The sequence below is a fragment of the Vombatus ursinus genome, unplaced genomic scaffold, assembly GCF_900497805.2.
Source record: "Vombatus ursinus unplaced genomic scaffold, bare-nosed wombat genome assembly UNPS02014793.1, whole genome shotgun sequence".
In the NCBI taxonomy this organism is placed as follows: Eukaryota; Metazoa; Chordata; class Mammalia; order Diprotodontia; family Vombatidae; genus Vombatus; species Vombatus ursinus.
The window spans coordinates 4,604,734-4,616,907 of NW_020954571.1; the positions used below are offsets into that span (position 1 = coordinate 4,604,734).

At 37.5% G+C, this 12,174-nt stretch overlaps 1 non-coding gene across 1 annotated transcript; it reads left to right on the forward strand.

The window, feature by feature from the left end:
• Positions 1–1,732: 1,732 nt before the first annotated feature.
• On the forward strand, positions 1,733–1,860 carry LOC114048731. Its single transcript, XR_003569796.1, has one exon. It is a non-coding gene; the product is annotated as a U6atac minor spliceosomal RNA (small nuclear RNA).
• The last annotated feature ends 10,314 nt before the right edge of the window (positions 1,861–12,174 follow it).

Below are 12,174 nucleotides of genomic sequence, written 5' to 3' on the forward strand. Positions count from 1 at the left end.
TTCATCAGTTAATATGTTTTTCCATGTTACTCTGACTTTTTAAAAACACATATATTTTTAAAGCCAGAAAATTCCTCTCTGGAGACCATGGAAATATTTCTTTAATAATAAACTAAAACAAGTACAGCATATTATAGTGAAGGATCAAAGGCCCTAGGGGATGGTAACATACAATTAATTATAAAGGGGACCCAGGGTGATTCTGAGTCTTGCCCAGGACACCCGGCCTGAGGCACTCGATCAGCCTTCTCTACCCTTATCTCGACTTCCATTGCTACAGTTCTTGGATTTAACTGACAGTTACAATTTCATCTTACGATCTGTTAACTTTTGGGGTTGCTGTAGCCCCTGGAAAATAACTAGGTCAGGGGGTGAAGGGAGGAGGAGATTAAATAACAAGGCCTACTAATTAAGGCATTGAATCTAGGCTCAAGGAGACTAGCATTCAAAACTCTGCCTCAAACACAGACTATATCAGTGGACAGGTTACTTAACCTCTCTGTGCCTCAGTTTCTTCATCTGTAAAATGAGGGGGGTTGGACTTCATGACCTCTAGGGTCCTTTCCACTGTAAATCTACTTTCCAACCAATTCAACATTTGCTGTCCAGAAACAGGAGGATGTACTTTTTAAGGATTTCTTCCAATCCCAGTGTTCTAAGAAGCCAGGGAGACCTCACCAAAGCAGAGGATGAAGCTGTAAAATAGCAACAGCAATAAAAGTAGTAATAATAATTAAGTGACAAATCTTTAACAGCCAACCCTTAATGTGGAAAGATGTTCCAATACTTTCAAATGTCTATGAAAATGAAATGTCTACCAATTAAATCAAAAGGGTTTTTTCCCCTGTTCTTTATTTAAAAAAAATAAGCATCAATAAAATGCAGAAATACTTTTAGAGCAGCATGGGAAGACATGAGTTTAACTGTCACTTCTGATCCTTACTAGCTGCATGGCTATTTGCAAGTGACTTAATATCTCTGAGCCTCAGTTTCCTTATCTGTAAAACGAGAACAATAATGTTGTCACTCTCCCTACCACACAAGAATGGTTGCTCAAAGGAGATAACATATGTAAAAGCTCTTAGCGAGCCTTAAAGTCCTTTAAAAGTGTGCGTGATATTTATACTTTTTAGTAAGTGCTTTCAATGCTTTTGTCCAATCAAACTTGACTCGAATTCGTGATCTCGGGCGCCCCCGGGCGTCTGACCCTGGGGAACACAGGCTCTCATTCTGTGTTAGTTACTCGCACTAAGCACGGAACGCCGGTCAAAAGAAGTTAACTTTCTAGTTCGCGTTCGCAGATTCGTCCCAATACGTTTTCCATTTCAATACAAGACTATCGAATACTTAAGCAATAAAATATAGCATCTTTGTATCTTCATGCCATAGGGCCTTTCTTTAACTATTGTGGTCTTTTTTTGAACATTCTTTTTAAAAAATTTATATTCACTGTGATTCCTGTTGTTTCGGCATTTTCGTTGACTCGGGGTTTTTTTTTAGTTTGCCTGTGATTGGACAGTTTTATGAATAAATTATAGACTTAAATTAAAAGTTTTATTTCCTTATAATGCCGTCACGAAAGCCCATTTTAATTTTATTTATGTAATATTACCGTAAAATGCTTTAAAATTTTTCTATAGGTGTATTTTGAAAACGAACAAAATCTTTCACCATAACCAAAAAATAACCTTGTTTCTCAGCCTTATCTAGTGATGTCTGCGAGCCTTGTACCGTGTTGTATGAAAGGAGAGAAGGTTAGCACTCCCCTTGATAAGGATGGAAGAGGTCCTGGTGACCTTTACAACACATATACGGTTAAGGCATTGCCACCTACTCTGTGGCATCTAACCATGTTTTTTCGAAGGTGGAAATAATGCCACTTTCAATTTGTGTGAATTAATTCAGAGTTTAAGAGCTAGAAAGGGCGGCAAAAGACCATGTAGGTGCAACCCGTATCCCCTCCCTGTAGTGAGGAATGCATCAGCCAAGGCAGACCACCTTCTTTATTAGAGTCAATTTTAATCCTTAGGAAGTTTTTTTTGCCTGTAAAGCAAAAAACAAAAACAAAAAATTTTCCCTTTGACTTGCTCATCTAACCTGGTAGCTAGATGATTCTGTGCACAGAGTGCTGCACTTAGTGTCAAGGACAGCAAGTTCAAATCCTGCCTTAGACATTCACTGGCCGGGGTTCCCCTCCCCTACCCTCAGTTTTCTTACCTGTGAAATGGGGATAATAGAACCAGCTCCAGGGATTGTTGTAGGGGGAAATGAGATAGCAGAGATAAAGAAAGCTCTTTGCAAATCTTAAAGCGCTATGTAAATGCTAGTATGTTGTCACCTTGGAATCCAGATTCGAGGGACTTCCTGCTCAGACTGCCAGTTCAAGGCAATCTGACCTTCTAAGTGCTGACACAACAGAGGCAGATGGTGGGTGGGATGGAGAAACCTGTATCAGTAGTCTGCTGCCATGGATTTTATCTCTGGCACTGTCCCCAACCCCCGTGGGTGACCAAGGCAAAGCATTTGCTAAACATTAACTGAACATTTGGCAAATTCTTTATTTTGGAATTTGAAACCCTCCTTCTAATTAGTGATAGCTCTGGGCAGCTAGGTAGTGCAGTGGATAGAGCTCTGGCCTTGGAGTCAGGAGGACCTGAGTTCAAATGTGACCTCAGACACTTGACATTTACTAGCTGTGTGGCAGTCACTGGGCAAGTCGCTTAACCCTGATTGCCTCACAAAAAATAAATAATTAGTGGTAGCTCCTACTACTCTATGCACATAGAAAATCACAGAACCTGAGAAGTGAAAAGGACCTCAGGGCTCATCCTGAGCAGGAAGGCCCTTCTATAGCATTCCCAACAAAGTCATCCAGCCTTCCTTGGAGAATAACTCCTCCTCTTCACCACCTGAAACAGCCAGGCCTCCAGGGCCTACTCTGGTTAGGATGAAGTTTCTACTCACAGGCAGCAAAAAAAAAAAAATACAAAAAACCAACTAACTTTCTGCAGCAAACTAATTACCTCCTCTGGGGCCCAATAGACCCAAGTCTAACTATGTACCTCTGTTCATATGATATCCTTTGAAAATACTTGATGATAGCTAGAATATGCCTCCCACTTTTTTCTTCACCTAGTTAAACCATTCCCAGGTCCTCTGCTATCCTGCTGCCCTTTCTCCCAGTTGGTAGTGATGAGGATGGGATCTAGACCCCAAAAAGGAAACCCTGGACTTTCTCACATGCCCAAATCTCTGGCATTCTCCTGAGGATATAATTCCACTTCCCACCCTTAATTCTATCTAGGCTCCATTCTCCCTTGGCCACCCCTGGAGTTCTATTACCTCACAGACTACTTGGCCACTCCTGGAGTTCTATTACCTCACAGACTACTTGGCCACTCCTAGATCCCTCCCATAGTCTGCATATAAAGTTCATCTTATCTCCATTAAGATGCTCTGATTCCTAAAATCTAGCCACTGGTCAGATTCTTATAATCTAGCCAATAGCTTACTAAAGTTCAGACTCCTTAAGAGTCTGCCCAATATGATGGATGTTCTAATAAATCTTGTCTTTGGCTGAAAGAAGGTTTGGGTTGAATTCTTTCAGGCAGGACCCGCGTATTGTGATTTTGGGGTCCCAGGACTCCTGGGCCCCTAAACCGCATCAGTAGCATCTATCCCACTACTCTATACCCATTGGAAATTATTTTGTATATTCTCTGTATATAGTTTTTGTATTTACCTATGTGTATTTCTTTAAAAAAAAAAAAAACAGAAGAAGAGACAGACATTTTATGGTGTAAACATTTGAGTTTTTCTATATGACTGAAACTATTCACAGTGGACTTGGGGTACATATGGACAATCATGACATAGGGAGATGAGCCTATGTAAAGTGTTCCTCTTGCCACCGAAGTCCGTTGCTTGTCACTCCCAAGTTCCACTTATTCCTTTTTTTTTTTTTTGGCAGGGACTTCAGTCTTCATGGAAGCTGAAGTGTCTGACTGCTTCATTGAGATCTTCATGCTCTTTTCCATCCTTAATGATCTTCCTTGCTATTGGCATCTGGTTAAAGATGTTCCACAGCATAATCCCCACCACGATTTTATCCCTAAGATAAAAGATGACTCCTTTGCCAAAGTCTTCCCCCTCTAGGGGCCTTTGTGGGGTTGTGCCATTGCTGGCAGGGATGCCACTTCTGATTCTGTCACATTCTCTGAATGGATTCCAGTTCCTGATTGTTCGGTTGCAGATTTAAGAGTGTCTTTTGCAGTAGCTTTTGCAGTAGGTGCAAAATTTGGAAGGTGATTATCTCCAATAAAATGGAAGTTTCTTGAGAGGAAGGCATTTCATTTTTGTCTTTGTATTCCTAATGCCAAGCACAGAGCCAAAGGGATATTCCTAAAGTACAGCCCTGGCCATGTCATATCCCTGCTCAATAAACTTCAGTGGCTAATGGAGAAAGGATTATTCCTATTGAGAAAAATTATTATTTTTCTATTATTAATAACCAATTATTAGTAGGTTAGTTATTAGTAGGGTTTTTTCTCTTTTTACCCACTCATTCAGGGACAAGCCCTTGAAGGTCTGACAGTCTCTGAAGGACAGGACTGGTAAAGAGATTGGCCTAACCCCCCAGGAACATACTCCTCAATCTTGGGTGGGACTCCACCCAAGAGAGTTTATTTCTGATTGAGGTGTAAAGAGAATCTAATCTAGGTGAATTTGGGCCCTAAAAAGCATTAGGCTCACACCCTGGAATCCTCCCACCCCCAACCCCCATTTTTCAACTTAAGTGGTCTGGGTGGAGATGTAGTCTTTTGTCCAGATAGCAGGAGGCAGCAGAGTCTGGTCAAGCCACCTTACCTGCAAGAGGAGCTGAAGGCATTTAGAGCACCTCCTGATTCATCCCCTCATTGATTGTTCACCAATCCGAGCTGATCACCATCTGTCAGAGGTACCCACTTTTGCAAAGGTATTTAGGCCTTCAATGATCTCAATGGTTTGTCTTTGATTACCTAGAGAAACCATTGATCATCAACTTATTATTTACTAGCCTAATTAATAAATTGATTATTAATTACCCAGAAACTCTATCTCTCAGACTTTTCATTCATCTCACTATTATCTCTAGATACACTCTTCTGTTTGCTATTGAAAGTCTTTTATAAATGGATCCCAAACTTCCTTTCCAAGTTTGTTCACAAACTCTAGGCTTCAGCCAAGCTAGCCTTGCTGTTGCTCCCACAGAATATTGCGTCTTCCATCTCTGCCCTGACATAAGTTGTCCTTCATGCCTAGCATGTGATCTTTCTTCATCTCCACCTCTTAGAATCCACAGCTTCTTTCAAAACTTAGTTCAAAGACCACCCATTATACGAAACCTGCTTGCCTCAGCTGCATGTGCCTGCCTCCACCAAATTTCCCTGTATGCCTTGACCAGATAGCTTGTATATTATATATGTCATTTTCTTGAAAGTAGAAATGATTTTTTGCCTATGTATCCCCCAGCATCTACTATGTGGTCAGTGCTTAATAAATGCTCATGAATTGATTCCTACTTAATAAATACTCACTGAATGAACAAATAAACTGACCTTCAGTAGTAGTGCCATCCCAATCACACTTCTCTAGACACACCTAAATTAGTTCAGGTTCTCCTTAAAATACGGTATTCTGAACTGAACTCATTACTTCAGTCACGGTCTGAGTCTAGCAGAGAATGAGACTATGTATCACCTACCTTGGCCTGCGCACCCTGACCCTATTTTATTATTATTATCATCAATGTGTCTTGTTTTTATGTTACAAACACAGATTACCTCTACTCATGGGAGGTCTCTTGTGACAAAGTAAAACAATTAAATGAAACTAATGAGATAGTAATTTCATCTGAAAGTACATGAAACATTCCACATCTGTTAACACTTCCTCACCTCCTGACCCATTAAAAAAAATTAACAGTAATCTATTTACTATCTCTCCTATCCCACTCCCCACCCCCACCCCAAGGTATGTGGGGTAGGGGGAGGGATGGAGGGGGCAGGGTTAGGGGGAAGAAAAACAAATTTCTTGTAACAAATATGCATAGTCAAGTAAAACAAATACCATCAGTGGTTGCATGCAAAAATACATATGTCTCATTCTACACCCTGTATCCATCACCTCTGTCACAGACAGAGTTTCATCATCAGTCCTCTGGAATCATGGACGATCGTTGTATTGACCATAGCTCTTACAACTGTTTGATTTACAGTGTTGTTACTGAATACATTGCTCTCCAGGTTCTGCTTGTTTCATTCTTTGCCATTTTATAAGTCTTCAAAATTGTTCAACTTTATGATATTTTATCATAAACTGTTCTGGATCTGCTTACTTTCCACCAAATCAGTTCATAGAATTCTTTCTATGTCTTTTTGAAATCATCTGTTTCATTCCTAACAGCACAACAGTATCCATCACATTCACATATCCCAATTTATTAAAGTATTCGATTGATAGCCATTTCTTTAATTTACAGTTTTTGTCACCACAAAAGGAGCTGCTTATAAATATTTTTGTACATATAGGACCTTTTCTTATTTAATCTCTTTCGTGTATAGGCCTAGCAATGGTATAGCTGAGAAAAAGAGCACACATGGCTTATCAAATTTTTGTGTATAATTCCAAATTTCTTTCTAGAATGGTTGTACCCAGTTACAAATTCATCAACAATGCATCAATGTGCCTGTTTTCTCACAGCCCCTCTAATATTTATTATTTTTCTTTTCTATCATCTTTACCACTCTGATAGGTGTGAGGTAGAATTTTAGAATTACTTAAATTTGCATTTCTCTAATTAATAATAATTATAGCCAGCTTTATATAGTGCTCTAAGTGTTGCAAAACTCTTTACAAATATGTCATTTGACCTTCACAGCAGCCCTGGAGATAGGTATTATTACTATCCTAATTTTACAGATAAGGCAGAGATCAAGTGACTTGCCCAAGGTCAATGTCTGAGGCTGGATTTGAAGTTGTATCTTCATGGCCTGAACTTATGTTCAGTTAGCCCAGTGCTCTATCCACTGCACCACCTAGCAACTAGTAATCAGTAGTAATTTGGATTATTTTTTTCATACGGCTATAGATAACCTAGATTTCTTCCCTTGAGAACTTCTTAGACCATTTGTCAATTGGGAAATTGATTTTTTTTTCCTCCCTCATATCTATCTTGGAAATGAGACCTTCAACAGAAAAACTTGCTGCAAAGATTTTCCCCCCAGTTGTTTCTATTTTAATCGTAGCTTCATTGGATTATTTGTGGGGAAAAAAATTCTGAATTTTATGTAATTAAAATTATTTATTTTTCTTTTGTTATCCTCTCTAACCACTATTTGGTCATAAACTTTTCCCTGACCCGTAGGTCTGATCATTCCCTTCCCATCCTGTCTCCCCCATGCTTTTCTAATTTGTTTATGATGTGAGCTTTTATAGCGAAGACATGTACCCATCTGGAGCTTCTTTGTATATAAGGTGTGAAGTATTAGTCTAAATTCAATTTCTTCTGTCCAATATTTCCAGCAGTTTTTGTCAAATGCTTTTATTCTGGTAGTTGGGATCTTTATGTTTATCAAATACTAAGATACTAGATACATTTGCTTCTATAAGTTATGTACCTAATCTGTTCCACTGATCAAACTCTTATTTTTTAACTAGCACCAAATTCTTTTGATAATTACTGCTTTGTTACATAGTTTGATCTGGTAATGCTAAGCCCCTTTTATTCCTATTTCTATTCATTATTTTCTTGAGATTCCTGACCCCTTCTCTCCCCTTATAAATTTCATTACTATTTCTTCTTGTTCAATAAAGTAATCTTTTGGTAATTTGATTGGTATGACATTGAATAAACAATTAACTTAGGCAGTATTGTCATTTTTATTATATTGACTCATCCAATGATAAGCAATTAATATTTTTGTAAGTATTTAGGTCTGTATTTCTGTAAACAGTTGTTTGTAGTAGTATTTATATAGTGCGTGTATATATGTTGGAAGGGAAACTCATGTATTTCATACATTCTGTAAAATTTTAAATGAAATTTCTCTGTTCCTCCTTGACTTTATTGTTAATATAAAGACATGCTAATGATGTGTATGGATTTATTTTATGTATTGCTTGTTTAATGAAGTTAATCATTTCAATTAATTTTTCAGTTGACTCTTTAGGGTTAAGTACACCACAAAATCTGCAAAAAAAAAATTTTTTTTAATTTACCTACAATTATTTTCTAAATTTTTTTCTTGTCTGCATTCCTAGTACTGTCAAGTAAAAGTGGTAACAATGGACATCTTTGTTTCTCCTCTGAATTTATTGGAAAGCATTCTATTTTATCTCCATTACATAAAATGGTAGCTCTTGATTTTAGATATGGCCTGTTTATCATTTTAAGAGAAAGACCCATTTATTCCTGTTGTCGACTTTTTTTTTTTAACAGAAATGGATGTATTTTCTCAGTTTTTTCTGCCATCTTTTTCTTTGGAAGTTCAATTATGGCTTGCTCAATTTCTTCTTTAGATTGTGTAAATTTTCTATTTCTCTGATTAATTTGGATATTTTATATTTTTGTGAACATTTAAGTTGTTGGTTTTATTGGCATGTAACTTGGCAAAATAGATTCTAACAATATTCTTTATTTTTTCTTCACTTGTGAATTCTTTTTTGATACTGGTAACTTGGTTTTTCTTTTTCTGCTTTTTAAGCAAATTAACTAATGGTTTATCTTTTGTTGTCATTTCTCCAAGAAGCTCCTGATTTTATTAATTCAATGAGATTTGTTTTCAACTTTGTTTAATCAGGATTTCTATTTTGGTGTTTAATTGGGGTTTTAAACTTTTTTGATTTTCTGATATTTTTAGTTGTATTCCCAATTTATTACCTGTTCTTTTTTATTAATAAAAATGTTTAGAGATACACATTTTCCTATCAACAAAATTTCCCCAAGGAATTCTTTAGCTATGTGGGATGTTGTCTTTTTGTTTTTTAATCAATATCTTCAATGAAATTATCTATCAGTTCTATGATGTGCTCTTTTTGACCCATCACCTTGTTAGGATTGTTAGTCTCCAGTTGATTTTTGGGACTTCTTTCCAGTAAGCATTTATTTAATATAATTTCTATCACATTGTGATCAGTAAAAGATTTGTATGATACTTCTGTTTTTCTGGATTTGTGAGGATTTTGTGTTCAAAGACATGATCAGTTTTAGTAAGAATGTCATGAATATGTACATTCTTTTCTATTTTCATTCAATGATTGCTAGAAGTCTATCATATCTAATTTTTCTAAATGTCCCTTCAGCTCCATAACTTCCTTGTTTATTTTTTGGTTTATAGGGATAAATTGAGGTCTCTCCACTATTAGTTTATTTCTCTTCATAACTAATTTAGTTTTTCCTTTAAATATGTACAAGCTATGTCACTGAGTATTCATATGTTAAGTATTGATACCAAATCACTGTTACTTTTCAGCGAAATAGAGTTTCTCTCTTCTAACTAAGACAATTTTTGCCATCTCCTTATCTGAAATCATAATGGCTATCCCTGGTTTTTTACATTCAACTGAGGCAAAAATATTGTTTGCTCCTACTCAGCTGAATTCGTCTTAATGTTTCAAGTGTGTTTGTTGTAAACAACATACTGTTGTGGATTTTGCTTTTTAATAGATTCTACTAGTAGTCTCTTCCCTTCGATGAGTAAGTTAAACCCATTCAGTTAGGGTAATTATTTCTTTCCATCTTATTCTCTTAGACTTTTACTTCTCTATACCCCATTTACTTCAAGTTATTTGCTCTTTTTTCTTTCCCTTTTAAGCTTTTCTTCACTATCTCCTTTCCAAGTTTAGGGTTTGTTTTGCTTATGACTAATCTTTCCCTGGATGCAGGCTCTTTTATATTTCCCTTCCCTTCTTCCTGTTCCTATCTGTATCCTTAATGAACTGAATATACTTCTAAGGCAAACTGTGTTTTTCTGCCTTCTTTTGATGCCCACTCCCCTACTCCTTCCATGACTCTATTAATGAAGCTTAAGGTTACATTAGGCTCCTTGGTTATTTGCCACTACTCACTGACTTTGCAGACCCTATGTTGTAGTCAAACTGGACCATTCATCTTCTAACCTCTTTGTGAGCTACTGTTTCTGCACTCATTGCTATTACCCCCATTGCCTGCACAGAAACTTCCCTGAATCACCTTCACCTAACTGCCCAGGCTCCTCCAAGGCCTACCACTTAATAAAGCCACTGAATGTTCACATTCATTTAAATTCTAAACACACGTATTATTCCCCAGTGCCCAACCCAAGTATGGCCAATTCCTTAAGAACAGGGAATATCACTTTCTAGCTCTGTTACTTCCTCAGAATCTGTTGTCGTTTGGTCATTTCAGTCGAGTCTGACTCTTCGTGACCCCATTTGGGGTTTTCATGGCGAAGACACCGGAGTGGTTTGCCATTTCCTTCTCCAGTTCATTTTAGAGATGAGGACACTGAAGTAAACAGGGTTAAGTGACTTGCCCCAGGTCACAAAGTTAGTAAGTGGTGGGGGCCAGATTTGGAATTCAAATTCAATCACCTATATACCTGGCACAACGCAAGGAACTCAATCCACTAAGGAAAATGAGCCATAGATACAAACCAATGCAAAACAAAATATGAGATATGGGAAAAAATATCTGAATAAGTTCAGAAGAGGCAACTATTACTTATCAACCGGGGGAAGGGAGAAGAGTCCAGTAGAAGAAATCAAGCAAACGGTTCCTGGAGGTGGCATTTGACCTGGGCTTCAAAGACCTGAGGTTAGACAGATTCATCTCTCAGCAATGCAAGGATCCAAGACAACTCCAAAGGACTCAAGAAGGAAAATGCTGTCCACATCCAGACAAAGAGCTATGGAGTCGGAGGGCAGATTGAAGCATATTATTTGGTCTTTTTTTTTGTTTCTTCTTCCTTGTGGTTTCTCCCATTGGTTCTAATTCTTCTTTACAACACAACTAATGTGAAAATAGGTTCAATATGAATGTATATGTAGAGCCTATATCAGATTGCACGCCACCTTGGGGTGGGGGGAGGGGGGAGATAGGGAGAAAATTTGGAACTCAAAATCTTATGGAAGTGGAATGTTGAAAACTAAAACTACAAATTTTAAAAAAGAGTTAAGGTTAGGACAAAAGAAAGGTAATCTAAGAAAAAATTATAAATATTACTTGTAAATGCACTCTGATTTGAAGGTTAAGATATTCTATGAAACCAGTCAAGTTTTTCTAAACCCAAATGGATTTTCCTATTGAAGCACCTCTAGGATATGCACTTTGATTATACCCTGCAAAAAAGATAGGTTGTCCCATACCTCTTTCTCTTAAGAGTAAAACAATGAAGTAAGCTTTTTAAAAACTAAAATAAGGGGCAGCTAGGTAGCACAGCAAATACAGCATGGCTCAGGAGTCAGGAGAACTTGAGCTCAAATCAGGCCTCAGACACTTGACACTTACTAGCTGTGTGACCCTAGGCACATCACCCTGTTTGCCTCACCAAAAACAATAACAATAAAATAATGTAAAAATAAAATAAACTAGGTGAGATAATTTGCCTCCTGTCTTGAACCTAACAATAAACCTGTGAAATGGGGAGTGCAAGTTGCATTTGTGCTGTAGCAGAGGGGTAAATGGAGGTTCAGAGGTTGTGACTGACAGCTCCAATAATCAAATTTAGACCTTTTACTTAATTCCCACTTCCAACAAGCTGTAAAGCAAAGGTGTCTTGATGGTACAAGGCAAGGATTGTCTTTTGCCCTTCTTTGTACTCCCAATGCTCAGCACAGTGCCTGGCACACAGTAGGCGCTTAGTAAATGGTTACCGACTTCCACTCAAAAGTTCCTTCACCCCCTCCAAGTTTTGAATTGCAGGTTTCAGCCAGGACAGAAGTAGAAAACAGGAGAGATACATTGTTACAAATATGGAAACAGACCAGACCAAAGGGGAATTTCAAGTATGTTAAGAAACTGATCAATTTGTGACACATTGTAGACATGGAAATCTTTATTCTTTAAAAAAAAAAAAAAAAGGCATGTGCTTTTACATAAATCTACCAAGAAGAATTCAAATGTAGAAAAAATAAACTATATGCAGTGGTAGGAGC